The 22,961-nt window shown below is 54.2% G+C and overlaps 21 non-coding genes and 2 pseudogenes across 21 annotated transcripts; all 23 read left to right on the top strand.

Moving 5' to 3' along the window:
* The first annotated feature begins 15 nt into the window (after positions 1 to 15).
* LOC146366933 (5S ribosomal RNA) lies at positions 16 to 134 on the top strand. The gene has a single exon (XR_014798476.1). It is a non-coding gene; the product is annotated as a 5S ribosomal RNA (ribosomal RNA).
* Positions 135 to 985: 851 nt separating this feature from the next.
* LOC146366932 (5S ribosomal RNA) lies at positions 986 to 1,104 on the top strand. The gene has a single exon (XR_014798460.1). It is a non-coding gene; the product is annotated as a 5S ribosomal RNA (ribosomal RNA).
* A 929-nt stretch (positions 1,105 to 2,033) lies between these two features.
* LOC146366931 (5S ribosomal RNA) lies at positions 2,034 to 2,152 on the top strand. Its single transcript, XR_014797841.1, has one exon. It is a non-coding gene; the product is annotated as a 5S ribosomal RNA (ribosomal RNA).
* Positions 2,153 to 3,081: 929 nt separating this feature from the next.
* Positions 3,082 to 3,200, top strand: LOC146366930 (5S ribosomal RNA). Its single transcript, XR_014798459.1, has one exon. It is a non-coding gene; the product is annotated as a 5S ribosomal RNA (ribosomal RNA).
* Positions 3,201 to 4,129: 929 nt separating this feature from the next.
* Positions 4,130 to 4,248, top strand: LOC146366929 (5S ribosomal RNA). The gene has a single exon (XR_014797840.1). It is a non-coding gene; the product is annotated as a 5S ribosomal RNA (ribosomal RNA).
* A 929-nt stretch (positions 4,249 to 5,177) lies between these two features.
* On the top strand, positions 5,178 to 5,296 carry LOC146366928 (5S ribosomal RNA). Its single transcript, XR_014797947.1, has one exon. It is a non-coding gene; the product is annotated as a 5S ribosomal RNA (ribosomal RNA).
* A 929-nt stretch (positions 5,297 to 6,225) lies between these two features.
* Positions 6,226 to 6,344, top strand: LOC146366927 (5S ribosomal RNA). Its single transcript, XR_014797839.1, has one exon. It is a non-coding gene; the product is annotated as a 5S ribosomal RNA (ribosomal RNA).
* Positions 6,345 to 7,273: 929 nt separating this feature from the next.
* LOC146366926 (5S ribosomal RNA) lies at positions 7,274 to 7,392 on the top strand. The gene has a single exon (XR_014797876.1). It is a non-coding gene; the product is annotated as a 5S ribosomal RNA (ribosomal RNA).
* A 929-nt stretch (positions 7,393 to 8,321) lies between these two features.
* On the top strand, positions 8,322 to 8,440 carry LOC146366925 (5S ribosomal RNA). Its single transcript, XR_014798458.1, has one exon. It is a non-coding gene; the product is annotated as a 5S ribosomal RNA (ribosomal RNA).
* Positions 8,441 to 9,369: 929 nt separating this feature from the next.
* Positions 9,370 to 9,488, top strand: LOC146366924 (5S ribosomal RNA). Its single transcript, XR_014797838.1, has one exon. It is a non-coding gene; the product is annotated as a 5S ribosomal RNA (ribosomal RNA).
* Positions 9,489 to 10,417: 929 nt separating this feature from the next.
* On the top strand, positions 10,418 to 10,536 carry LOC146366923 (5S ribosomal RNA). Its single transcript, XR_014798457.1, has one exon. It is a non-coding gene; the product is annotated as a 5S ribosomal RNA (ribosomal RNA).
* A 929-nt stretch (positions 10,537 to 11,465) lies between these two features.
* Positions 11,466 to 11,584, top strand: LOC146366922 (5S ribosomal RNA). Its single transcript, XR_014798455.1, has one exon. It is a non-coding gene; the product is annotated as a 5S ribosomal RNA (ribosomal RNA).
* A 929-nt stretch (positions 11,585 to 12,513) lies between these two features.
* LOC146366921 (5S ribosomal RNA) lies at positions 12,514 to 12,632 on the top strand. Its single transcript, XR_014797837.1, has one exon. It is a non-coding gene; the product is annotated as a 5S ribosomal RNA (ribosomal RNA).
* A 929-nt stretch (positions 12,633 to 13,561) lies between these two features.
* LOC146366920 (5S ribosomal RNA) lies at positions 13,562 to 13,680 on the top strand. Its single transcript, XR_014797836.1, has one exon. It is a non-coding gene; the product is annotated as a 5S ribosomal RNA (ribosomal RNA).
* Positions 13,681 to 14,609: 929 nt separating this feature from the next.
* Positions 14,610 to 14,728, top strand: LOC146366919 (5S ribosomal RNA). The gene has a single exon (XR_014797891.1). It is a non-coding gene; the product is annotated as a 5S ribosomal RNA (ribosomal RNA).
* Positions 14,729 to 15,657: 929 nt separating this feature from the next.
* LOC146366918 (5S ribosomal RNA) lies at positions 15,658 to 15,776 on the top strand. The gene has a single exon (XR_014798454.1). It is a non-coding gene; the product is annotated as a 5S ribosomal RNA (ribosomal RNA).
* Positions 15,777 to 16,705: 929 nt separating this feature from the next.
* Positions 16,706 to 16,824, top strand: LOC146366917 (5S ribosomal RNA). Its single transcript, XR_014798453.1, has one exon. It is a non-coding gene; the product is annotated as a 5S ribosomal RNA (ribosomal RNA).
* Positions 16,825 to 17,753: 929 nt separating this feature from the next.
* LOC146366916 (5S ribosomal RNA) lies at positions 17,754 to 17,872 on the top strand. The gene has a single exon (XR_014797835.1). It is a non-coding gene; the product is annotated as a 5S ribosomal RNA (ribosomal RNA).
* Positions 17,873 to 18,801: 929 nt separating this feature from the next.
* LOC146366915 (5S ribosomal RNA) lies at positions 18,802 to 18,920 on the top strand. The gene has a single exon (XR_014797923.1). It is a non-coding gene; the product is annotated as a 5S ribosomal RNA (ribosomal RNA).
* An 851-nt stretch (positions 18,921 to 19,771) lies between these two features.
* LOC146366914 (5S ribosomal RNA) lies at positions 19,772 to 19,890 on the top strand. Its single transcript, XR_014797834.1, has one exon. It is a non-coding gene; the product is annotated as a 5S ribosomal RNA (ribosomal RNA).
* A 929-nt stretch (positions 19,891 to 20,819) lies between these two features.
* Positions 20,820 to 20,938, top strand: LOC146366913 (5S ribosomal RNA; annotated as a pseudogene).
* Positions 20,939 to 21,789: 851 nt separating this feature from the next.
* LOC146366912 (5S ribosomal RNA) lies at positions 21,790 to 21,908 on the top strand. Its single transcript, XR_014797833.1, has one exon. It is a non-coding gene; the product is annotated as a 5S ribosomal RNA (ribosomal RNA).
* Positions 21,909 to 22,837: 929 nt separating this feature from the next.
* LOC146366911 (5S ribosomal RNA) lies at positions 22,838 to 22,956 on the top strand (annotated as a pseudogene).
* The last annotated feature ends 5 nt before the right edge of the window (positions 22,957 to 22,961 follow it).

Genomic DNA, 22,961 nt, shown 5'->3' with positions numbered 1-22,961 from the left:
GTGCTGAGGTCTGCAGCTTACGGCCATACCACCCTGAGCACGCCCGCTCTCGTCTGATCTCGGAAGCTAAGCAGGGTTGGGCTCGGTTAGTACTTGGATGGGAGACCGCCTGGGAATACCAGGTGCCGTAAGCTTTTCATGTCATTGAACTGCTTTTGATACAGAGAAGGAGGGTGTTGAAAGACCCAAAGCAGCTGCCCATTAATGAGGGCACATAAACGACATTCCTTTTGGCTGTTTTCAGCAATGTCTTGTGCTGCCAGGTGAGGCCATCCGCACCACACCGGGGCCTTTGCTGCTAAGATAGGTCATCTAAATTACACCAGGGCGTGTGCATCTGGCTGAGGACCGGTGCTTCCGGCTGAGGCCATCTACAACACACCACGGCCTGTGCTCCTGGCTTTGGCCACCAACACCACACCAGGTTCTGTGGCTCTGGCTGAGGCCAACTACACCACACCAGGGCCTGTGGCTCTGGCTGAAGCCATCTACCCCACACCAGGGCCTGTGTTGCTGGTTGAGGCCATTTTAATCACACCAGGGCCTGTGCTGCTGGATGAGGCCATATACATCACACGAGGGCTTGCTCTACTGGATGAGGCCAACTACACCACACCAGGGCCTGTGCTTCTGGCTGAGGCCATCTACATTACACGAGGGCTTGCGCTGCTGGCTTAGTCCATCTACACCACAACAGGGCCTGTGGCTCTGGCTTAGGCCATATACACCCCACCAGGGCCTTTGCTTCTGGCTGAGGCCACCTACACCACACCAGGTCCTGTGCTGCTGGTGGAGGCCATCTACACCAAACCAGGGCCTGTACTGCTGGTTAAAAGCAAAATTGAGTCCTTGGGTTAGGGTATTAGGCAACCATGCAGTTACCATTAACAATGTAGTTAAATTGGAGGGTTGTGTTTCGTAACTTCAAGTACTGCCCAACTCACCACTTGATTCCATAAATTGACACTTTGTGCTGAGGTCTGCAGCTTACGGCCATACCACCCTGAGCACGCCCGCTCTCGTCTGATCTCGGAAGCTAAGCAGGGTTGGGCTTGGTTAGTACTTGGATGGGAGACCGCCTGGGAATACCAGGTGCCGTAAGCTTTTCATGTCATTGAACTGCTTTTGATCCAGAGAAGGAGGGTGTTGAAAGACCCAAAGCAGCTGCCCATTAATGAGGGCACATAAACGACATTCCTTTTGGCTGTTTTCAGCAATGTCTTGTGCTGCCAGGTGAGGCCATCCGCACCACACCGGGGCCTGTGCTGCTAAGATAGGTCATCTAAATTACACCAGGGCGTCTGCATCTGGCTGAGGAACGGTGCTTCCGGCTGAGGCCATCTACAACACACCAGGGCCTGAGTTTCAGGAAGAAGCCACCTCCACCTCACCAGGTCCTGTGCTGCTAGCTGAGGCCATCTACAACACACCACGGCCTGTGCTCCTGGCTTTGGCCACCAACACCACACCAGGTTCTGTGGCTCTGGCTGAGGCCAACTACACCACACCAGGGCCTGTGGCTCTGGCTGAAGCCATCTACCCCACACCAGGGCCTGTGTTGCTGGTTGAGGCCATTTTATTCACACCAGGGCCTGTGCTGCTGGATGAGGCCATATACATCACACGAGGGCTTGCTCTACTGGATGAGGCCAACTACACCACACCAGGGCCTGTGCTTCTGGCTGAGGCCATCTACATTACACGAGGGCTTGCGCTGCTGGCTTAGTCCATCTACACCACACCAGGGCCTGTGGCTCTGGCTTAGGCCATATACACCCCACCAGGGCCTTTGCTTCTGGCTGAGGCCACCTACACCACACCAGGTCCTGTGCTGCTGGTGGAGGCCATCTACACCAAACCAGGGCCTGTACTGCTGGTTAAAAGCTAAATTGAGTCCTTGGGTTAGAGTATTAGGCAACCATGCAGTTACCATTAACAATGTAGTTAAATTGGAGGGTTGTGTTTCGTAACTTCAAGTACTGCCCAACTCACCACTTGATTCCATAAATTGACACTTTGTGCTGAGGTCTGCAGCTTACGGCCATACCACCCTGAGCACGCCCGCTCTCGTCTGATCTCGGAAGCTAAGCAGGGTTGGGCTTGGTTAGTACTTGGATGGGAGACCGCCTGGGAATACCAGGTGCTGTAAGCTTTTCATGTCATTGAACTGCTTTTGATCCAGAGAAGGAGGGTGTTGAAAGACCCAAAGCAGCTGCCCATTAATGAGGGCACATAAACGACATTCCTTTTGGCTGTTTTCAGCAATGTCTTGTGCTGCCAGGTGAGGCCATCCGCACCACACCGGGGCCTGTGCTGCTAAGATAGGTCATCTAAATTACACCAGGGCGTGTGCATCTGGCTGAGGACCGGTGCTTCCGGCTGAGGCCATCTACAACACACCAGGGCCTGAGTTGCAGGAAGAAGCCACCTCCACCTCACCAGGTCCTGTGCTGCTAGCTGAGGCCATCTACAACACACCACGGCCTGTGCTCCTGGCTTTGGCCACCAACACCACACCAGGTTCTGTGGCTCTGGCTGAGGCCACCAACACCACACCAGGGCCTGTGGCTCTGGCTGAAGCCATCTACCCCACACCAGGGCCTGTGTTGCTGGTTGAGGCCATTTTAATCACACCAGGGCCTGTGCTGCTGGATGAGGCCATATACATCACACGAGGGCTTGCTCTACTGGATGAGGCCAACTACACCACACCAGGGCCTGTGCTTCTGGCTGAGGCCATCTACATTACACGAGGGCTTGCGCTGCTGGCTTAGTCCATCTACACCACACCAGGGCCTGTGGCTCTGGCTTAGGCCATATACACCCCACCAGGGCCTTTGCTTCTGGCTGAGGCCACCTACACCACACCAGGTCCTGTGCTGCTGGTGGAGGCCATCTACACCAAACCAGGGCCTGTACTGCTGGTTAAAAGCAAAATTGAGTCCTTGGGTTAGGGTATTAGGCAACCATGCAGTTACCATTAACAATGTAGTTAAATTGGAGGGTTGTGTTTCGTAACTTCAAGTACTGCCCAACTCACCACTTGATTCCATAAATTGACACTTTGTGCTGAGGTCTGCAGCTTACGGCCATACCACCCTGAGCACGCCCGCTCTCGTCTGATCTCGGAAGCTAAGCAGGGTTGGGCTTGGTTAGTACTTGGATGGGAGACCGCCTGGGAATACCAGGTGCCGTAAGCTTTTCATGTCATTGAACTGCTTTTGATCCAGAGAAGGAGGGTGTTGAAAGACCCAAAGCAGCTGCCCATTAATGAGGGCACATAAACGACATTCCTTTTGGCTGTTTTCAGCAATGTCTTGTGCTGCCAGGTGAGGCCATCCGCACCACACCGGGGCCTGTGCTGCTAAGATAGGTCATCTAAATTACACCAGGGCGTCTGCATCTGGCTGAGGAACGGTGCTTCCGGCTGAGGCCATCTACAACACACCAGGGCCTGAGTTTCAGGAAGAAGCCACCTCCACCTCACCAGGTCCTGTGCTGCTAGCTGAGGCCATCTACAACACACCACGGCCTGTGCTCCTGGCTTTGGCCACCAACACCACACCAGGTTCTGTGGCTCTGGCTGAGGCCAACTACACCACACCAGGGCCTGTGGCTCTGGCTGAAGCCATCTACCCCACACCAGGGCCTGTGTTGCTGGTTGAGGCCATTTTATTCACACCAGGGCCTGTGCTGCTGGATGAGGCCATATACATCACACGAGGGCTTGCTCTACTGGATGAGGCCAACTACACCACACCAGGGCCTGTGCTTCTGGCTGAGGCCATCTACATTACACGAGGGCTTGCGCTGCTGGCTTAGTCCATCTACACCACACCAGGGCCTGTGGCTCTGGCTTAGGCCATATACACCCCACCAGGGCCTTTGCTTCTGGCTGAGGCCACCTACACCACACCAGGTCCTGTGCTGCTGGTGGAGGCCATCTACACCAAACCAGGGCCTGTACTGCTGGTTAAAAGCTAAATTGAGTCCTTGGGTTAGAGTATTAGGCAACCATGCAGTTACCATTAACAATGTAGTTAAATTGGAGGGTTGTGTTTCGTAACTTCAAGTACTGCCCAACTCACCACTTGATTCCATAAATTGACACTTTGTGCTGAGGTCTGCAGCTTACGGCCATACCACCCTGAGCACGCCCGCTCTCGTCTGATCTCGGAAGCTAAGCAGGGTTGGGCTTGGTTAGTACTTGGATGGGAGACCGCCTGGGAATACCAGGTGCTGTAAGCTTTTCATGTCATTGAACTGCTTTTGATCCAGAGAAGGAGGGTGTTGAAAGACCCAAAGCAGCTGCCCATTAATGAGGGCACATAAACGACATTCCTTTTGGCTGTTTTCAGCAATGTCTTGTGCTGCCAGGTGAGGCCATCCGCACCACACCGGGGCCTGTGCTGCTAAGATAGGTCATCTAAATTACACCAGGGCGTGTGCATCTGGCTGAGGACCGGTGCTTCCGGCTGAGGCCATCTACAACACACCAGGGCCTGAGTTGCAGGAAGAAGCCACCTCCACCTCACCAGGTCCTGTGCTGCTAGCTGAGGCCATCTACAACACACCACGGCCTGTGCTCCTGGCTTTGGCCACCAACACCACACCAGGTTCTGTGGCTCTGGCTGAGGCCACCAACACCACACCAGGGCCTGTGGCTCTGGCTGAAGCCATCTACCCCACACCAGGGCCTGTGTTGCTGGTTGAGGCCATTTTAATCACACCAGGGCCTGTGCTGCTGGATGAGGCCATATACATCACACGAGGGCTTGCTCTACTGGATGAGGCCAACTACACCACACCAGGGCCTGTGCTTCTGGCTGAGGCCATCTACATTACACGAGGGCTTGCGCTGCTGGCTTAGTCCATCTACACCACACCAGGGCCTGTGGCTCTGGCTTAGGCCATATACACCCCACCAGGGCCTTTGCTTCTGGCTGAGGCCACCTACACCACACCAGGTCCTGTGCTGCTGGTGGAGGCCATCTACACCAAACCAGGGCCTGTACTGCTGGTTAAAAGCTAAATTGAGTCCTTGGGTTAGGGTATTAGGCAGCCATGCAGTTACCATTAACAATGTAGTTAAATTGGAGGGTTGTGTTTCGTAACTTCAAGTACTGCCCAACTCACCACTTGATTCCATAAATTGAGACTTTGTGCTGAGGTCTGCAGCTTACGGCCATACCACCCTGAGCACGCCCGCTCTCGTCTGATCTCGGAAGCTAAGCAGGGTTGGGCTTGGTTAGTACTTGGATGGTAGACCGCCTGGGAATACCAGGTGCTGTAAGCTTTTCATGTCATTGAACTGCTTTTGATCCAGAGAAGGAGGGTGTTGAAAGACCCAAAGCAGCTGCCCATTAATGAGGGCACATAAACGACATTCCTTTTGGCTGTTTTCAGCAATGTCTTGTGCTGCCAGGTGAGGCCATCCGCACCACACCGGGGCCTGTGCTGCTAAGATAGGTCATCTAAATTACACCAGGGCGTGTGCATCTGGCTGAGGACCGGTGCTTCCGGCTGAGGCCTTCTACAACACACCAGGGCCTGAGTTGCAGGAAGAAGCCACCTCCACCTCACCAGGTCCTGTGCTGCTAGCTGAGGCCATCTACAACACACCACGGCCTGTGCTCCTGGCTTTGGCCACCAACACCACACCAGGTTCTGTGGCTCTGGCTGAGGCCAACTACACCACACCAGGGCCTGTGGCTCTGGCTGAAGCCATCTACCCCACACCAGGGCCTGTGTTGCTGGTTGAGGCCATTTTAATCACACCAGGGCCTGTGCTGCTGGATGAGGCCATATACATCACACGAGGGCTTGCTCTACTGGATGAGGCCAACTACACCACACCAGGGCCTGTGCTTCTGGCTGAGGCCATCTACATTACACGAGGGCTTGCGCTGCTGGCTTAGTCCATCTACACCACAACAGGGCCTGTGGCTCTGGCTTAGGCCATATACACCCCACCAGGGCCTTTGCTTCTGGCTGAGGCCACCTACACCACACCAGGTCCTGTGCTGCTGGTGGAGGCCATCTACACCAAACCAGGGCCTGTACTGCTGGTTAAAAGCAAAATTGAGTCCTTGGGTTAGGGTATTAGGCAACCATGCAGTTACCATTAACAATGTAGTTAAATTGGAGGGTTGTGTTTCGTAACTTCAAGTACTGCCCAACTCACCACTTGATTCCATAAATTGACACTTTGTGCTGAGGTCTGCAGCTTACGGCCATACCACCCTGAGCACGCCCGCTCTCGTCTGATCTCGGAAGCTAAGCAGGGTTGGGCTTGGTTAGTACTTGGATGGGAGACCGCCTGGGAATACCAGGTGCTGTAAGCTTTTCATGTCATTGAACTGCTTTTGATCCAGAGAAGGAGGGTGTTGAAAGACCCAAAGCAGCTGCCCATTAATGAGGGCACATAAACGACATTCCTTTTGGCTGTTTTCAGCAATGTCTTGTGCTGCCAGGTGAGGCCATCCGCACCACACCGGGGCCTGTGCTGCTAAGATAGGTCATCTAAATTACACCAGGGCGTGTGCATCTGGCTGAGGACCGGTGCTTCCGGCTGAGGCCATCTACAACACACCAGGGCCTGAGTTGCAGGAAGAAGCCACCTCCACCTCACCAGGTCCTGTGCTGCTAGCTGAGGCCATCTACAACACACCACGGCCTGTGCTCCTGGCTTTGGCCACCAACACCACACCAGGTTCTGTGGCTCTGGCTGAGGCCAACTACACCACACCAGGGCCTGTGGCTCTGGCTGAAGCCATCTACCCCACACCAGGGCCTGTGTTGCTGGTTGAGGCCATTTTAATCACACCAGGGCCTGTGCTGCTGGATGAGGCCATATACATCACACGAGGGCTTGCTCTACTGGATGAGGCCAACTACACCACACCAGGGCCTGTGCTTCTGGCTGAGGCCATCTACATTACACGAGGGCTTGCGCTGCTGGCTTAGTCCATCTACACCACAACAGGGCCTGTGGCTCTGGCTTAGGCCATATACACCCCACCAGGGCCTTTGCTTCTGGCTGAGGCCACCTACACCACACCAGGTCCTGTGCTGCTGGTGGAGGCCATCTACACCAAACCAGGGCCTGTACTGCTGGTTAAAAGCAAAATTGAGTCCTTGGGTTAGGGTATTAGGCAACCATGCAGTTACCATTAACAATGTAGTTAAATTGGAGGGTTGTGTTTCGTAACTTCAAGTACTGCCCAACTCACCACTTGATTCCATAAATTGACACTTTGTGCTGAGATCTGCAGCTTATGGCCATACCACCCTGAGCACGCCCGCTCTCGTCTGATCTCGGAAGCTAAGCAGGGTTGGGCTTGGTTAGTACTTGGATGGGAGACCGCCTGGGAATACCAGGTGCCGTAAGCTTTTCATGTCATTGAACTGCTTTTGATCCAGAGAAGGAGGGTGTTGAAAGACCCAAAGCAGCTGCCCATTAATGAGGGCACATAAACGACATTCCTTTTGGCTGTTTTCAGCAATGTCTTGTGCTGCCAGGTGAGGCCATCCGCACCACACCGGGGCCTGTGCTGCTAAGATAGGTCATCTAAATTACACCAGGGCGTCTGCATCTGGCTGAGGAACGGTGCTTCCGGCTGAGGCCATCTACAACACACCAGGGCCTGAGTTTCAGGAAGAAGCCACCTCCACCTCACCAGGTCCTGTGCTGCTAGCTGAGGCCATCTACAACACACCACGGCCTGTGCTCCTGGCTTTGGCCACCAACACCACACCAGGTTCTGTGGCTCTGGCTGAGGCCAACTACACCACACCAGGGCCTGTGGCTCTGGCTGAAGCCATCTACCCCACACCAGGGCCTGTGTTGCTGGTTGAGGCCATTTTATTCACACCAGGGCCTGTGCTGCTGGATGAGGCCATATACATCACACGAGGGCTTGCTCTACTGGATGAGGCCAACTACACCACACCAGGGCCTGTGCTTCTGGCTGAGGCCATCTACATTACACGAGGGCTTGCGCTGCTGGCTTAGTCCATCTACACCACACCAGGGCCTGTGGCTCTGGCTTAGGCCATATACACCCCACCAGGGCCTTTGCTTCTGGCTGAGGCCACCTACACCACACCAGGTCCTGTGCTGCTGGTGGAGGCCATCTACACCAAACCAGGGCCTGTACTGCTGGTTAAAAGCTAAATTGAGTCCTTGGGTTAGAGTATTAGGCAACCATGCAGTTACCATTAACAATGTAGTTAAATTGGAGGGTTGTGTTTCGTAACTTCAAGTACTGCCCAACTCACCACTTGATTCCATAAATTGACACTTTGTGCTGAGGTCTGCAGCTTACGGCCATACCACCCTGAGCACGCCCGCTCTCGTCTGATCTCGGAAGCTAAGCAGGGTTGGGCTTGGTTAGTACTTGGATGGGAGACCGCCTGGGAATACCAGGTGCCGTAAGCTTTTCATGTCATTGAACTGCTTTTGATCCAGAGAAGGAGGGTGTTGAAAGACCCAAAGCAGCTGCCCATTAATGAGGGCACATAAACGACATTCCTTTTGGCTGTTTTCAGCAATGTCTTGTGCTGCCAGGTGAGGCCATCCGCACCACACCGGGGCCTGTGCTGCTAAGATAGGTCATCTAAATTACACCAGGGCGTCTGCATCTGGCTGAGGACCGTTGCTTCCGGCTGAGAACATCTACAACACACCAGGGCCTGAGTTGCAGGAAGAAGCCACCTCCACCTCACCAGGTCCTGTGCAGCTAGCTGAGGCCATCTACAACACACCACGGCCTGTGCTCCTGGCTTTGGCCACCTACACCACACCAGGTTCTGTGGCTCTGGCTGAGGCCAACTACACCACACCAGGGCCTGTGGCTCTGGCTGAAGCCATCTACCCCACACCAGGGCCTGTGTTGCTGGTTGAGGCCATTTTAATCACACCAGGGCCTGTGCTGCTGGATGAGGCCATATACATCACACGAGGGCTTGCTCTACTGGATGAGGCCAACTACACCACACCAGGGCCTGTGCTTCTGGCTGAGGCCATCTACATTACACAAGGGCTTGCGCTGCTGGCTTAGTCCATCTACACCACACCAGGGCCTGTGGCTCTGGCTTAGGCCATATACACCCCACCAGGGCCTTTGCTTCTGGCTGAGGCCACCTACACCACACCAGGTCCTGTGCTGCTCGTGGAGGCCATCTACACCAAACCAGGGCCTGTACTGCTGGTTAAAAGCTAAATTGAGTCCTTGGGTTAGGGTATTAGGCAACCATGCAGTTACCATTAACAATGTAGTTAAATTGGAGGGTTGTGTTTCGTAACTTCAAGTACTGCCCAACTCACCACTTGATTCCATAAATTGACACTTTGTGCTGAGGTCTGCAGCTTACGGCCATACCACCCTGAGCACGCCCGCTCTCGTCTGATCTCGGAAGCTAAGCAGGGTTGGGCTTGGTTAGTACTTGGATGGGAGACCGCCTGGGAATACCAGGTGCTGTAAGCTTTTCATGTCATTGAACTGCTTTTGATCCAGAGAAGGAGGGTGTTGAAAGACCCAAAGCAGCTGCCCATTAATGAGGGCACATAAACGACATTCCTTTTGGCTGTTTTCAGCAATGTCTTGTGCTGCCAGGTGAGGCCATCCGCACCACACCGGGGCCTGTGCTGCTAAGATAGGTCATCTAAATTACACCAGGGCGTCTGCATCTGGCTGAGGACCGTTGCTTCCGGCTGAGAACATCTACAACACACCAGGGCCTGAGTTGCAGGAAGAAGCCACCTCCACCTCACCAGGTCCTGTGCTGCTAGCTGAGGCCATCTACAACACACCACGGCCTGTGCTCCTGGCTTTGGCCACCTACACCACACCAGGTTCTGTGGCTCTGGCTGAGGCCAACTACACCACACCAGGGCCTGTGGCTCTGGCTGAAGCCATCTACCCCACACCAGGGCCTGTGTTGCTGGTTGAGGCCATTTTAATCACACCAGGGCCTGTGCTGCTGGATGAGGCCATATACATCACACGAGGGCTTGCTCTACTGGATGAGGCCAACTACACCACACCAGGGCCTGTGCTTCTGGCTGAGGCCATCTACATTACACGAGGGCTTGCGCTGCTGGCTTAGTCCATCTACACCACACCAGGGCCTGTGGCTCTGGCTTAGGCCATATACACCCCACCAGGGCCTTTGCTTCTGGCTGAGGCCACCTACACCACACCAGGTCCTGTGCTGCTGGTGGAGGCCATCTACACCAAACCAGGGCCTGTACTGCTGGTTAAAAGATAAATTGAGTCCTTGGGTTAGAGTATTAGGCAACCATGCAGTTACCATTAACAATGTAGTTAAATTGGAGGGTTGTGTTTCGTAACTTCAAGTACTGCCCAACTCACCACTTGATTCCATAAATTGACACTTTGTGCTGAGGTCTGCAGCTTACGGCCATACCACCCTGAGCACGCCCGCTCTCGTCTGATCTCGGAAGCTAAGCAGGGTTGGGCTTGGTTAGTACTTGGATGGGAGACCGCCTGGGAATACCAGGTGCCGTAAGCTTTTCATGTCATTGAACTGCTTTTGATCCAGAGAAGGAGGGTGTTGAAAGACCCAAAGCAGCTGCCCATTAATGAGGGCACATAAACGACATTCCTTTTGGCTGTTTTCAGCAATGTCTTGTGCTGCCAGGTGAGGCCATCCGCACCACACCGGGGCCTGTGCTGCTAAGATAGGTCATCTAAATTACACCAGGGCGTGTGCATCTGGCTGAGGACCGGTGCTTCCGGCTGAGGCCATCTACAACACACCAGGGCCTGAGTTTCAGGAAGAAGCCACCTCCACCTCACCAGGTCCTGTGCTGCTAGCTGAGGCCATCTACAACACACCACGGCCTGTGCTCCTGGCTTTGGCCACCAACACCACACCAGGTTCTGTGGCTCTGGCTGAGGCCACCAACACCACACCAGGGCCTGTGGCTCTGGCTGAAGCCATCTACCCCACACCAGGGCCTGTGTTGCTGGTTGAGGCCATTTTAATCACACCAGGGCCTGTGCTGCTGGATGAGGCCATATACATCACACGAGGGCTTGCTCTACTGGATGAGGCCAACTACACCACACCAGGGCCTGTGCTTCTGGCTGAGGCCATCTACATTACACGAGGGCTTGCGCTGCTGGCTTAGTCCATCTACACCACACCAGGGCCTGTGGCTCTGGCTTAGGCCATATACACCCCACCAGGGCCTTTGCTTCTGGCTGAGGCCACCTACACCACACCAGGTCCTGTGCTGCTGGTGGAGGCCATCTACACCAAACCAGGGCCTGTACTGCTGGTTAAAAGCTAAATTGAGTCCTTGGGTTAGAGTATTAGGCAACCATGCAGTTACCATTAACAATGTAGTTAAATTGGAGGGTTGTGTTTCGTAACTTCAAGTACTGCCCAACTCACCACTTGATTCCATAAATTGACACTTTGTGCTGAGGTCTGCAGCTTACGGCCATACCACCCTGAGCACGCCCGCTCTCGTCTGATCTCGGAAGCTAAGCAGGGTTGGGCTTGGTTAGTACTTGGATGGGAGACCGCCTGGGAATACCAGGTGCCGTAAGCTTTTCATGTCATTGAACTGCTTTTGATCCAGAGAAGGAGGGTGTTGAAAGACCCAAAGCAGCTGCCCATTAATGAGGGCACATAAACGACATTCCTTTTGGCTGTTTTCAGCAATGTCTTGTGCTGCCAGGTGAGGCCATCCGCACCACACCGGGGCCTGTGCTGCTAAGATAGGTCATCTAAATTACACCAGGGCGTGTGCATCTGGCTGAGGACCGGTGCTTCCGGCTGAGGCCTTCTACAACACACCAGGGCCTGAGTTGCAGGAAGAAGCCACCTCCACCTCACCAGGTCCTGTGCTGCTAGCTGAGGCCATCTACAACACACCACGGCCTGTGCTCCTGGCTTTGGCCACCAACACCACACCAGGTTCTGTGGCTCTGGCTGAGGCCACCAACACCACACCAGGGCCTGTGGCTCTGGCTGAAGCCATCTACCCCACACCAGGGCCTGTGTTGCTGGTTGAGGCCATTTTAATCACACCAGGGCCTGTGCTGCTGGATGAGGCCATATACATCACACGAGGGCTTGCTCTACTGGATGAGGCCAACTACACCACACCAGGGCCTGTGCTTCTGGCTGAGGCCATCTACATTACACGAGGGCTTGCGCTGCTGGCTTAGTCCATCTACACCACACCAGGGCCTGTGGCTCTGGCTTAGGCCATATACACCCCACCAGGGCCTTTGCTTCTGGCTGAGGCCACCTACACCACACCAGGTCCTGTGCTGCTGGTGGAGGCCATCTACACCAAACCAGGGCCTGTACTGCTGGTTAAAAGCTAAATTGAGTCCTTGGGTTAGAGTATTAGGCAACCATGCAGTTACCATTAACAATGTAGTTAAATTGGAGGGTTGTGTTTCGTAACTTCAAGTACTGCCCAACTCACCACTTGATTCCATAAATTGACACTTTGTGCTGAGGTCTGCAGCTTACGGCCATACCACCCTGAGCACGCCCGCTCTCGTCTGATCTCGGAAGCTAAGCAGGGTTGGGCTTGGTTAGTACTTGGATGGGAGACCGCCTGGGAATACCAGGTGCTGTAAGCTTTTCATGTCATTGAACTGCTTTTGATCCAGAGAAGGAGGGTGTTGAAAGACCCAAAGCAGCTGCCCATTAATGAGGGCACATAAACGACATTCCTTTTGGCTGTTTTCAGCAATGTCTTGTGCTGCCAGGTGAGGCCATCCGCACCACACCGGGGCCTGTGCTGCTAAGATAGGTCATCTAAATTACACCAGGGCGTGTGCATCTGGCTGAGGACCGGTGCTTCCGGCTGAGGCCTTCTACAACACACCAGGGCCTGAGTTGTAGGAAGAAGCCACCTCCACCTCACCAGGTCCTGTGCTGCTAGCTGAGGCCATCTACAACACACCACGGCCTGTGCTCCTGGCTTTGGCCACCAACACCACACCAGGTTCTGTGGCTCTGGCTGAGGCCAACTACACCACACCAGGGCCTGTGGCTCTGGCTGAAGCCATCTACCCCACACCAGGGCCTGTGTTGCTGGTTGAGGCCATTTTAATCACACCAGGGCCTGTGCTGCTGGATGAGGCCATATACATCACACGAGGGCTTGCTCTACTGGATGAGGCCAACTACACCACACCAGGGCCTGTGCTTCTGGCTGAGGCCATCTACATTACACGAGGGCTTGCGCTGCTGGCTTAGTCCATCTACACCACAACAGGGCCTGTGGTTCTGGCTTAGGCCATATACACCCCACCAGGGCCTTTGCTTCTGGCTGAGGCCACCTACACCACACCAGGTCCTGTGCTGCTGGTGGAGGCCATCTACACCAAACCAGGGCCTGTACTGCTGGTTAAAAGCTAAATTGAGTCCTTGGGTTAGGGTATTAGGCAACCATGCAGTTACCATTAACAATGTAGTTAAATTGGAGGGTTGTGTTTCGTAACTTCAAGTACTGCCCAACTCACCACTTGATTCCATAAATTGACACTTTGTGCTGAGGTCTGCAGCTTACGGCCATACCACCCTGAGCACGCCCGCTCTCGTCTGATCTCGGAAGCTAAGCAGGGTTGGGCTTGGTTAGTACTTGGATGGGAGACCGCCTGGGAATACCAGGTGCTGTAAGCTTTTCATGTCATTGAACTGCTTTTGATCCAGAGAAGGAGGGTGTTGAAAGACCCAAAGCAGCTGCCCATTAATGAGGGCACATAAACGACATTCCTTTTGGCTGTTTTCAGCAATGTCTTGTGCTGCCAGGTGAGGCCATCCGCACCACACCGGGGCCTGTGCTGCTATGATAGGTCATCTAAATTACACCAGGGCGTCTGCACCTGGCTGAGGACCGTTGCTTCCGGCTGAGAACATCTACAACACACCAGGGCCTGAGTTGCAGGAAGAAGCCACCTCCACCTCACCAGGTCCTGTGCAGCTAGCTGAGGCCATCTACAACACACCACGGCCTGTGCTCCTGGCTTTGGCCACCAACACCACACCAGGTTCTGTGGCTCTGGCTGAGGCCAACTACACCACACCAGGGCCTGTGGCTCTGGCTGAAGCCATCTACCCCACACCAGGGCCTGTGTTGCTGGTTGAGGCCATTTTAATCACACCAGGGCCTGTGCTGCTGGATGAGGCCATATACATCACACGAGGGCTTGCTCTACTGGATGAGGCCAACTACACCACACCAGGGCCTGTGCTTCTGGCTGAGGCCATCTACATTACACGAGGGCTTGCGCTGCTGGCTTAGTCCATCTACACCACACCAGGGCCTGTGGCTCTGGCTTAGGCCATATACACCCCACCAGGGCCTTTGCTTCTGGCTGAGGCCACCTACACCACACCAGGTCCTGTGCTGCTGGTGGAGGCCATCTACACCAAACCAGGGCCTGTACTGCTGGTTAAAAGATAAATTGAGTCCTTGGGTTAGAGTATTAGGCAACCATGCAGTTACCATTAACAATGTAGTTAAATTGGAGGGTTGTGTTTCGTAACTTCAAGTACTGCCCAACTCACCACTTGATTCCATAAATTGACACTTTGTGCTGTGGTCTGCAGCTTACGGCCATACCACCCTGCGCACGCCCGCTCTCGTCTGATCTCGGAAGCTAAGCAGGGTTGGGCTTGGTTAGTACTTGGATGGGAGACCGCCTGGGAATACCAGGTGCCGTAAGCTTTTCATGTCATTGAACTGCTTTTGATCCAGAGAAGGAGGGTGTTGAAAGACCCAAAGCAGCTGCCCATTAATGAGGGCACATAAACGACATTCCTTTTGGCTGTTTTCAGCAATGTCTTGTGCTGCCAGGTGAGGCCATCCGCACCACACCGGGGCCTTTGCTGCTAAGATAGGTCATCTAAATTACACCAGGGCGTGTGCATCTGGCTGAGGACCGGTGCTTCCGGCTGAGGACATCTACAACACACCAGGGCCTGAGTTTCAGGAAGAAGCCACCTCCACCTCACCAGGTCCTGTGCTGCTAGCTGAGGCCATCTACAACACACCACGGCCTGTGCTCCTGGCTTTGGCCACCAACACCACACCAGGTTCTGTGGCTCTGGCTGAGGCCAACTACACCACACCAGGGCCTGTGGCTCTGGCTGAAGCCATCTACCCCACACCAGGGCCTGTGTTGCTGGTTGAGGCCATTTTAATCACACCAGGGCCTGTGCTGCTGGATGAGGCCATATACATCACACGAGGGCTTGCTCTACTGGATGAGGCCAACTACACCACACCAGGGCCTGTGCTTCTGGCTGAGGCCATCTACATTACACGAGGGCTTGCGCTGCTGGCTTAGTCCATCTACACCACAACAGGGCCTGTGGCTCTGGCTTAGGCCATATACACCCCACCAGGGCCTTTGCTTCTGGCTGAGGCCACCTACACCACACCAGGTCCTGTGCTGCTGGTGGAGGCCATCTACACCAAACCAGGGCCTGTACTGCTGGTTAAAAGATAAATTGAGTCCTTGGGTTAGAGTATTAGGCAACCATGCAGTTACCATTAACAATGTAGTTAAATTGGAGGGTTGTGTTTCGTAACGTCAAGTACTGCCCAACTCACCACTTGATTCCATAAATTGACACTTTGTGCTGAGGTCTGCAGCTTACGGCCATACCACCCTGAGCACGCCCGCTCTCGTCTGATCTCGGAAGCTAAGCAGGGTTGGGCTTGGTTAGTACTTGGATGGGAGACCGCCTGGGAATACCAGGTGCCGTAAGCTTTTCATGTCATTGAACTGCTTTTGATCCAGAGAAGGAGGGTGTTGAAAGACCCAAAGCAGCTGCCCATTAATGAGGGCACATAAACGACATTCCTTTTGGCTGTTTTCAGCAATGTCTTGTGCTGCCAGGTGAGGCCATCCGCACCACACCGGGGCCTGTGCTGCTAAGATAGGTCATCTAAATTACACCAGGGCGTGTGCATCTGGCTGAGGACCGGTGCTTCCGGCTGAGGCCATCTACAACACACCAGGGCCTGAGTTTCAGGAAGAAGCCACCTCCACCTCACCAGGTCCTGTGCTGCTAGCTGAGGCCATCTACAACACACCACGGCCTGTGCTCCTGGCTTTGGCCACCAACACCACACCAGGTTCTGTGGCTCTGGCTGAGGCCAACTACACCACACCAGGGCCTGTGGCTCTGGCTGAAGCCATCTACCCCACACCAGGGCCTGTGTTGCTGGTTGAGGCCATTTTAATCACACCAGGGCCTGTGCTGCTGGATGAGGCCATATACATCACACGAGGGCTTGCTCTACTGGATGAGGCCAACTACACCACACCAGGGCCTGTGCTTCTGGCTGAGGCCATCTACATTACACGAGGGCTTGCGCTGCTGGCTTAGTCCATCTACACCACAACAGGGCCTGTGGCTCTGGCTTAGGCCATATACACCCCACCAGGGCCTTTGCTTCTGGCTGAGGCCACCTACACCACACCAGGTCCTGTGCTGCTGGTGGAGGCCATCTACACCAAACCAGGGCCTGTACTGCTGGTTAAAAGCAAAATTGAGTCCTTGGGTTAGGGTATTAGGCAACCATGCAGTTACCATTAACAATGTAGTTAAATTGGAGGGTTGTGTTTCGTAACTTCAAGTACTGCCAAACTCACCACTTGATTCCATAAATTGACACTTTGTGCTGAGGTCTGCAGCTTACGGCCATACCACCCTGAGCACGCCCGCTCTCGTCTGATCTCGGAAGCTAAGCAGGGTTGGGCTTGGTTAGTACTTGGATGGGAGACCGCCTGGGAATACCAGGTGCCGTAAGCTTTTCATGTCATTGAACTGCTTTTGATCCAGAGAAGGAGGGTGTTGAAAGACCCAAAGCAGCTGCCCATTAATGAGGGCACATAAACGACATTCCTTTTGGCTGTTTTCAGCAATGTCTTGTGCTGCCAGGTGAGGCCATCCGCACCACACCGGGGCCTGTGCTGCTAAGATAGGTCATCTAAATTACACCAGGGTGTGTGCATCTGGCTGAGGACCGGTGCTTCCGGCTGAGGCCATCTACAACACACCAGGGCCTGAGTTTCAGGAAGAAGCCACCTCCACCTCACCAGGTCCTGTGCTGCTAGCTGAGGCCATCTACAACACACCACGGCCTGTGCTCCTGGCTTTGGCCACCTACACCACACCAGGTTCTGTGGCTCTGGCTGAGGCCAACTACACCACACCAGGGCCTGTGGCTCTGGCTGAAGCCATCTACCCCACACCAGGGCCTGTGTTGCTGGTTGAGGCCATTTTATTCACACCAGGGCCTGTGCTGCTGGATGAGGCCATATACATCACACGAGGGCTTGCTCTACTGGATGAGGCCAACTACACCACACCAGGGCCTGTGCTTCTGGCTGAGGCCATCTACATTACACGAGGGCTTGCGCTGCTGGCTTAGTCCATCTACACCACACCAGGGCCTGTGGCTCTGGCTTAGGCCATATACACCCCACCAGGGCCTTTGCTTCTGGCTGAGGCCACCTACACCACACCAGGTCCTGTGCTGCTGGTGGAGGCCATCTACACCAAACCAGGGCCTGTACTGCTGGTTAAAAGCTAAATTGAGTCCTTGGGTTAGAGTATTAGGCAACCATGCAGTTACCATTAACAATGTAGTTAAATTGGAGGGTTGTGTTTCGTAACTTCAAGTACTGCCCAACTCACCACTTGATTCCATAAATTGACACTTTGTGCTGAGGTCTGCAGCTTACGGCCATACCACCCTGAGCACGCCCGCTCTCGTCTGATCTCGGAAGCTAAGCAGGGTTGGGCTTGGTTAGTACTTGGATGGGAGACCGCCTGGGAATACCAGGTGCTGTAAGCTTTTCATGTCATTGAACTGCTTTTGATCCAGAGAAGGAGGGTGTTGAAAGACCCAAAGCAGCTGCCCATTAATGAGGGCACATAAACGACATTCCTTTTGGCTGTTTTCAGCAATGTCTTGTGCTGCCAGGTGAGGCCATCCGCACCACACCGGGGCCTGTGCTGCTAAGATAGGTCATCTAAATTACACCAGGGCGTGTGCATCTGGCTGAGGACCGGTGCTTCCGGCTGAGGCCTTCTACAACACACCAGGGCCTGAGTTGCAGGAAGAAGCCACCTCCACCTCACCAGGTCCTGTGCTGCTAGCTGAGGCCATCTACAACACACCACGGCCTGTGCTCCTGGCTTTGGCCACCTACACCACACCAGGTTCTGTGGCTCTGGCTGAGGCCAACTACACCACACCAGGGCCTGTGGCTCTGGCTGAAGCCATCTACCCCACACCAGGGCCTGTGTTGCTGGTTGAGGCCATTTTAATCACACCAGGGCCTGTGCTGCTGGATGAGGCCATATACATCACACGAGGGCTTGCTCTACTGGATGAGGCCAACTACACCACACCAGGGCCTGTGCTTCTGGCTGAGGCCATCTACATTACACAAGGGCTTGCGCTGCTGGCTTAGTCCATCTACACCACACCAGGGCCTGTGGCTCTGGCTTAGGCCATATACACCCCACCAGGGCCTTTGCTTCTGGCTGAGGCCACCTACACCACACCAGGTCCTGTGCTGCTGGTGGAGGCCATCTACACCAAACCAGGGCCTGTACTGCTGGTTAAAAGCTAAATTGAGTCCTTGGGTTAGAGTATTAGGCAACCATGCAGTTACCATTAACAATGTAGTTAAATTGGAGGGTTGTGTTTCGTAACTTCAAGTACTGCCCAACTCACCACTTGATTCCATAAATTGACACTTTGTGCAGAGGTCTGCAGCTTACGGCCATACCACCCTGAGAACGCCCGCTCTCGTCTGATCTCGGAAGCTAAGCAGGATTGGGCTTGGTTAGTACTTGGATGGGAGACCGCCTGGGAATACCAGGTGCTGTAAGCTTTTCATGTCATTGAACTGCTTTTGATCCAGAGAAGGAGGGTGTTGAAAGACCCAAAGCAGCTGCCCATTAATGAGGGCACATAAACGACATTCCTTTTGGCTGTTTTCAGCAATGTCTTGTGCTGCCAGGTGAGGCCATCCGCACCACACCGGGGCCTGTGCTGCTAAGATAGGTCATCTAAATTACACCAGGGCGTGTGCATCTGGCTGAGGACCGGTGCTTCCGGCTGAGGCCTTCTACAACACACCAGGGCCTGAGTTGCAGGAAGAAGCCACCTCCACCTCACCAGGTCCTGTGCTGCTAGCTGAGGCCATCTACAACACACCACGGCCTGTGCTCCTGGCTTTGGCCACCAACACCACACCAGGTTCTGTGGCTCTGGCTGAGGCCAACTACACCACACCAGGGCCTGTGGCTCTGGCTGAAGCCATCTACCCCACACCAGGGCCTGTGTTGCTGGTTGAGGCCATTTTAATCACACCAGGGCCTGTGCTGCTGGATGAGGCCATCTACATTACACGAGGGCTTGCGCTGCTGGCTTAGTCCATCTACACCACAACAGGGCCTGTGGCTCTGGCTTAGGCCATATACACCCCACCAGGGCCTTTGCTTCTGGCTGAGGCCACCTACACCACACCAGGTCCTGTGCTGCTGGTGGAGGCCATCTACACCAAACCAGGGCCTGTACTGCTGGTTAAAAGCAAAATTGAGTCCTTGGGTTAGGGTATTAGGCAACCATGCAGTTACCATTAACAATGTAGTTAAATTGGAGGGTTGTGTTTCGTAACTTCAAGTACTGCCCAACTCACCACTTGATTCCATAAATTGACACTTTGTGCTGAGGTCTGCAGCTTACGGCCATACCACCCTGAGCACGCCCGCTCTCGTCTGATCTCGGAAGCTAAGCAGGGTTGGGCTTGGTTAGTACTTGGATGGGAGACCGCCTGGGAATACCAGGTGCTGTAAGCTTTTCATGTCATTGAACTGCTTTTGATCCAGAGAAGGAGGGTGTTGAAAGACCCAAAGCAGCTGCCCATTAATGAGGGCACATAAACGACATTCCTTTTGGCTGTTTTCAGCAATGTCTTGTGCTGCCAGGTGAGGCCATCCGCACCACACCGGGGCCTGTGCTGCTAAGATAGGTCATCTAAATTACACCAGGGCGTGTGCATCTGGCTGAGGACCGGTGCTTCCGGCTGAGGCCTTCTACAACACACCAGGGCCTGAGTTGCAGGAAGAAGCCACCTCCACCTCACCAGGTCCTGTGCAGCTAGCTGAGGCCATCTACAACACACCACGGCCTGTGCTCCTGGCTTTGGCCACCAACACCACACCAGGTTCTGTGGCTCTGGCTGAGGCCAACTACACCACACCAGGGCCTGTGGCTCTGGCTGAAGCCATCTACCCCACACCAGGGCCTGTGTTGCTGGTTGAGGCCATTTTAATCACACCAGGGCCTGTGCTGCTGGATGAGGCCATATACATCACACGAGGGCTTGCTCTACTGGATGAGGCCAACTACACCACACCAGGGCCTGTGCTTCTGGCTGAGGCCATCTACATTACACGAGGGCTTGCGCTGCTGGCTTAGTCCATCTACACCACAACAGGGCCTGTGGCTCTGGCTTAGGCCATATACACCCCACCAGGGCCTTTGCTTCTGGCTGAGGCCACCTACACCACACCAGGACCTGTGCTGCTGGTGGAGGCCATCTACACCAAACCAGGGCCTGTACTGCTGGTTAAAAGCTAAATTGAGTCCTTGGGTTAGGGTATTAGGCAACCATGCAGTTACCATTAACAATGTAGTTAAATTGGAGGGTTGTGTTTCATAACTTCAAGTACTGCCCAACTCACCACTTGATTCCATAAATTGACACTTTGTGCTGAGGTCTGCAGCTTACGGCCATACCACCCTGAGCACGCCTGCTCTCGTCTGATCTCGGAACCTAAGCAGGGTTGGGCTTGGTTAGTACTTGGATGGGAGACCGCCTGGGAATACCAGGTGCTGTAAGCTTTTCATGTCATTGAACTGCTTTTGATCCAGAGAAGGAGGGTGTTGAAAGACCCAAAGCAGCTGCCCATTAATGAGGGCACATAAACGACATTCCTTTTGGCTGTTTTCAGCAATGTCTTGTGCTGCCAGGTGAGGCCATCCGCACCACACCGGGGCCTGTGCTGCTAAGATAGGTCATCTAAATTACACCAGGGCGTGTGCATCTGGCTGAGGACCGGTGCTTCCGGCTGAGGCCTTCTACAACACACCAGGGCCTGAGTTGCAGGAAGAAGCCACCTCCACCTCACCAGGTCCTGTGCTGCTAGCTGAGGCCATCTACAACACACCACGGCCTGTGCTCCTGGCTTTGGCCACCAACACCACACCAGGTTCTGTGGCTCTGGCTGAGGCCAACTACACCACACCAGGGCCTGTGGCTCTGGCTGAAGCCATCTACCCCACACCAGGGCCTGTGTTGCTGGTTGAGGCCATTTTAATCACACCAGGGCCTGTGCTGCTGGATGAGGCCATCTACATTACACGAGGGCTTGCGCTGCTGGCTTAGTCCATCTACACCACAACAGGGCCTGTGGCTCTGGCTTAGGCCATATACACCCCACCAGGGCCTTTGCTTCTGGCTGAGGCCACCTACACCACACCAGGTCCTGTGCTGCTGGTGGAGGCCATCTACACCAAACCAGGGCCTGTACTGCTGGTTAAAAGCAAAATTGAGTCCTTGGGTTAGGGTATTAGGCAACCATGCAGTTACCATTAACAATGTAGTTAAATTGGAGGGTTGTGTTTCGTAACTTCAAGTACTGCCCAACTCACCACTTGATTCCATAAATTGACACTTTGTGCTGAGGTCTGCAGCTTACGGCCATACCACCCTGAGCACGCCCGCTCTCGTCTGATCTCGGAAGCTAAGCAGGGTTGGGCTTGGTTAGTACTTGGATGGGAGACCGCCTGGGAATACCAGGTGCTGTAAGCTTTTCATGTCATTGAACTGCTTTTGATCCAGAGAAGGAGGGTGTTGAAAGACCCAAAGCAGCTGCCCATTAATGAGGGCACATAAACGACATTCCTTTTGGCTGTTTTCAGCAATGTCTTGTGCTGCCAGGTGAGGCCATCCGCACCACACCGGGGCCTGTGCTGCTAAGATAGGTCATCTAAATTACACCAGGGCGTGTGCATCTGGCTGAGGACCGGTGCTTCCGGCTGAGGCCTTCTACAACACACCAGGGCCTGAGTTGCAGGAAGAAGCCACCTCCACCTCACCAGGTCCTGTGCAGCTAGCTGAGGCCATCTACAACACACCACGGCCTGTGCTCCTGGCTTTGGCCACCAACACCACACCAGGTTCTGTGGCTCTGGCTGAGGCCAACTACACCACACCAGGGCCTGTGGCTCTGGCTGAAGCCATCTACCCCACACCAGGGCCTGTGTTGCTGGTTGAGGCCATTTTAATCACACCAGGGCCTGTGCTGCTGGATGAGGCCATATACATCACACGAGGGCTTGCTCTACTGGATGAGGCCAACTACACCACACCAGGGCCTGTGCTTCTGGCTGAGGCCATCTACATTACACGAGGGCTTGCGCTGCTGGCTTAGTCCATCTACACCACACCAGGGCCTGTGGCTCTGGCTTAGGCCATATACACCCCACCAGGGCCTTTGCTTCTGGCTGAGGCCACCTACACCACACCAGGTCCTGTGCTGCTGGTGGAGGCCATCTACACCAAACCAGGGCCTGTACTGCTGGTTAAAAGCTAAATTGAGTCCTTGGGTTAGGGTATTAGGCAACCATGCAGTTACCATTAACAATGTAGTTAAATTGGAGGGTTGTGTTTCATAACTTCAAGTACTGCCCAACTCACCACTTGATTCCATAAATTGACACTTTGTGCTGAGGTCTGCAGCTTACGGCCATACCACCCTGAGCACGCCTGCTCTCGTCTGATCTCGGAACCTAAGCAGGGTTGGGCTTGGTTAGTACTTGGATGGGAGACCGCCTGGGAATACCAGGTGCTGTAAGCTTTTCA

This window comes from Perissodus microlepis, chromosome 18, assembly GCF_051167445.1.
Source record: "Perissodus microlepis isolate ML-2025 ecotype Zambia chromosome 18, ASM5116744v1, whole genome shotgun sequence".
NCBI classification, from domain to species: domain Eukaryota; kingdom Metazoa; phylum Chordata; class Actinopteri; order Cichliformes; family Cichlidae; genus Perissodus; species Perissodus microlepis.
Note: the sequence above shows the minus strand (reverse complement) of the source record. Positions and strands in the feature narration are given on the sequence as shown.